Here is a 3,968-nt window from a genome sequence, read left to right on the forward strand (position 1 = left end):
AAGAAGTGTACAATTTGAATTTGGACCCATGTTTTCTGATTATATTGCCCAGAGTTCAGCAGCTTCTGATTATATCCACGGTATTGCCAGTAAAGTGCAGTGCTGGATTGACGGGGACTCTTTTTTTTTTTTTTTTCTGGCCTTGTTAATATCAAGGTAAACTAATCCAGGAAAAGATTTATAATGAAAGAGGATCAAGCTGGACCAATGGAAATTTATTACTTTACAAGGATTTCCCCTCATGATATTTGATCAGAATATAACAGTATTATATCCCCTTTGCTATGACAGTAGAAAAATTCATAGAAAGACATAATTTTATATATTTCTTTTTATTTGAAATAGGAAAAGTTTAAACTTCAGAAAGAAATTAAATAAATCCAAGGACAATCTGGCATTTGGCACAATTTGGGATGCCTGCTTCCTATATGGAAATATCCAGATTGATATATCTTTGACTTCCAATTCAGCTCCTGCTAGTGCGCAGTCGGGGAGGCGGCACATTATGTCTCAAGTGTTTGGGCTTATGGCACCCGTGTGGGAGACCTCAGTGGAACCCTGGACTCCTGGCTTTGGCTGGTTCCAGTGCTGATTGGTACAGTTATTTGGGCAATGAACCAGCACATGAAAGGTCTTGTTCCTTTCTCTCTTCAATAATACAATAGAAAATATCACAATCATTTTAGCAAAGAAAAACATACGGAAAGGAATAAGACACACGAGGACATGTCAGAAAAAATTGTGGGGAAAGAGAATTTAAAACAAAGTTTATTTTGGTATGAAATCTTTTTGAAATCTATGCATAGATTTTTAAATAATACGCACTTTCAAAGAATTCTTTTGAAGATCTCTTGTGTCTACCCCATGGAACTACTATAGAAGAAGGATTTTGGAGCAAGTTGGTAAAAAGCAAGATAAGAAAAGAACCAGTGATTTATCATGATACAAACTGTATAAGAAATGTTGCCTGTCAACAACAGAATGTGTATACAGTGTCTTATTTAATGGGGGAAGAAGAATAATCACCATCTTGGCCGGGAAGTCTCTTGGGGAGAGTGGAGATGCTGAGGCTCATAAATGTGTATGAGAAGTGGGAGTTGAAATGCCTAGAGGGTCACGAAACACATCAGGGAAGAGAAGGCAGAGAAACGGGAGAAGGCAAAAGAATAGCAATTCAGTTATGATATTTGTATAAGTAATTAACACAATGTAAATTTCTTATTTGTAAAAATATGAAATTTGTTGGTCGGGGAAAGATTGATTAGCATTTAGAATACGGAAAACATTTGAAGAAATTATATGCCTATACTCGGGTGGGAATTTGTTTCAAAGCACATATCAAAAGATAAAGTGCTGTTTCAGAAAAAGTCCTGTTTTTTTCTTTTTGAAACTATGTACATTCAACATGTATAGTCTCGAGGAGACAACCCCGCTTCCTTCACTCCACTTCTCCGCTTCGTCCACCTCACTTCTTCCTTTCTCTTCGTCAGTTTTTGCTAAGACATCATTATAATCCATTTTGTATTTATGTGGTTAATTGACCACAAATCTTAATTTTGAACAAGAAAAAAAAATAGGAAGGCCACAGTTACATGGAAATATTAAAAAGCTAGAAATAATCATATTCCCAAATGATCATTTCATTTTTACACAGTTTCTTGTGTTATATGTTAACTGTCACATGTCAGAAAACATAGAAAGTTTTTAAAGATTTATTTATTTTTATTGGACGGTCAGATTTACAGAGGGGAGAGACAGAGAGAAAGACTTTCCACCTGCTGCTTCACTCCCCAAGCGGCCCCAACAGCTGGAGCCAAGCCAATCCGAATCAGGAGCCAGGAGCTTCTTCTGGGTCTCCCATGTAGGTGCAGGGTCCCAAGGATTTGGGCTGTCCTCCAATGCTTTCCCAGGCCACAAGCAGGGAGTATAGATAGGAAGTGGAGCAGCCAGGACAAGAACCAGCATCTATATGGGATCTTGGCACATGCAAGGCAAGGACTTTAGCCACTAGGCTATTGTGCCAGACCCAGAAAAAATAAATTTTTTTTTTGTTTTTGTTTTTGTGCTTTGAAGTGCTTTATACACAAAAGGTACTTTCTGCCATGATATATTATCATCCTCAAAAGGCGATTGGGAAACCATTGTCCATGTGATTCGAATTGCGGCAGATGCCTAGAAAATGTAACATGAGGAGTAAATGTTCTATGCTTTAGTAGACACTGGCTTGCATGTGGATTTTATCCACTTGATGGGTGAAAAAGCAGAGTTTCGTTACCATTCCCCTTGATGGACTGCTATGGTGCACTTACCTTCAGAAGTCACTTTTACTCTCTCTCGGAACTTGTTCGGGTATATTCATGGCTTTATTTTCTTTAGGGGAGGAAGCAGATTTACAGAGAAAGTTGGAGGAAGAGGAAGATGATGTGACAAGGGGGAAGGAGAGAGAGAATCTTCTATGTGTTCAATGAGTCCCAGTTGGCCTCAATGACAGGACTGGGCAAGGCCCAAACCAGGACCCAGACACTTCATCCAGGTCTGCGGTGCAGGTTTCAAGGGTCTAAATGCTTCGGCCATCGTTCTGCTCTTTTTATCAGTCCTTTAAAGTAAAGTGACAGGACACAAAATGGTGCCCATATGTAATACCAGGGTCACAGGTGGTGTCTTCAGTGCTATACCATAATGCTTTGCCTCTTGTTTAGGTGCTAATGGGGCTTGACAAAATGTTCACATACATGGCAAACTTGTCAGTGTCATGGAGAACACTCTAATATTTTTTGTTATTGTCTGCTCTGAAAAGCATACATTGAAGTAAATCCAGTTTTTCATTGTATCTCTTACACATCAGATAATTTTTTAAAAGTCTCTTAGGATTACAGAGAGGAGAGAAAGAGTTTCTGCCTGCCGGTTCACCTTCCAAGTGGTTGCAATGTCCAGAGCTGAGCTGATCCAAAGCCAGGAGCCAGGAACGTCTTCCAGGTCTCCCACGCAGGTGCAGGGTCCCAAGGCTTTGGGCTGTCCTCTCCTGCTCTCCCAGGCCACAAGCAGGGAGCTGGATGGGAAGTGGAGCAGCTGGGACATGAACCAGCACCAGTATGGGATCTTGGAGTGTGCAAGGTGAGGATTTAGCCACTGAGCCATTGTACCCAGCCCTGCTGAGTGCACGTTATACATCCACATTTTTTCATGGAATAAATGAAAGAATTTAACATGGAAGTAATTGCTTCTTAAAATGTTTGGGAGATTTTGTCTTCTTCCTGGGGTATTTTTGACAGAGGTTTCAAGATGACTGTCCCCTAAGATTTGATGACCACTTAGGAAGGATTCACAGATGAGAAAGTTTTGAGTCTGGCTGTCACAGAACAGTTTTTTAGCATGTCAAGCACAATGCAGAAGTAATAAATGAGGATGAAAGTGAAAGGCAGAGGCACTGTGAACATGAGAAAAACTGGAATCAGATTGACAGGGATGTCTGGGGAGGCGAGTTTCTGCAGGGTCTGTATCTCATAGTAAAATGGCTGGTGAAATTGTGTCCATAACTGCTCGCTTCAGCAGCACATGTACTACAACTGGAACAATACAGAGAAGATTAACATGGCCCCTGCACAAGGATGGCATGCAAATTTGTGGGAGTATTCCATGTTTTTTTTTTAAATGAGAGTTATTTGTGTATATTTTAATAAAATCTTGTTTTTATCTTTCATCTTAAAGAGAGGAAATGTCCACAAAAATGGGCTGGGGATGCAAGAGTTGGCATGAATACAACTAAAAACACAGCTGCCCAGATTCCCAAGGCCATGCAGACAAGACTGCTTATAAGAACAGTGTAACACAGGGGACTGGAGATTGCAAAAATCCTACCATAAGACATGACAGCCAAGAGGAGACACTCTGTCATGCCCAGAAAGAGAAACATGGTCATCCAGGCATAACAGCTGGTATTGGCAATGGTGGGGGAAGTCCTTGAAGCA

The 3,968-nt window shown here is 40.3% G+C and overlaps 1 non-coding gene across 1 annotated transcript; it reads left to right on the top strand.

The window, feature by feature from the left end:
• Positions 1–3,536: 3,536 nt before the first annotated feature.
• LOC121169565 lies at positions 3,537–3,644 on the top strand. The gene has a single exon (XR_005885869.1). It is a non-coding gene; the product is annotated as a U6 spliceosomal RNA (small nuclear RNA).
• The last annotated feature ends 324 nt before the right edge of the window (positions 3,645–3,968 follow it).

This window comes from Ochotona curzoniae, unplaced genomic scaffold (assembly GCF_017591425.1).
Source record: "Ochotona curzoniae isolate NIBS_2020 unplaced genomic scaffold, NIBS_Ocur_1.0 scaffold_1852, whole genome shotgun sequence".
Taxonomy (NCBI): Eukaryota; Metazoa; Chordata; class Mammalia; order Lagomorpha; family Ochotonidae; genus Ochotona; species Ochotona curzoniae.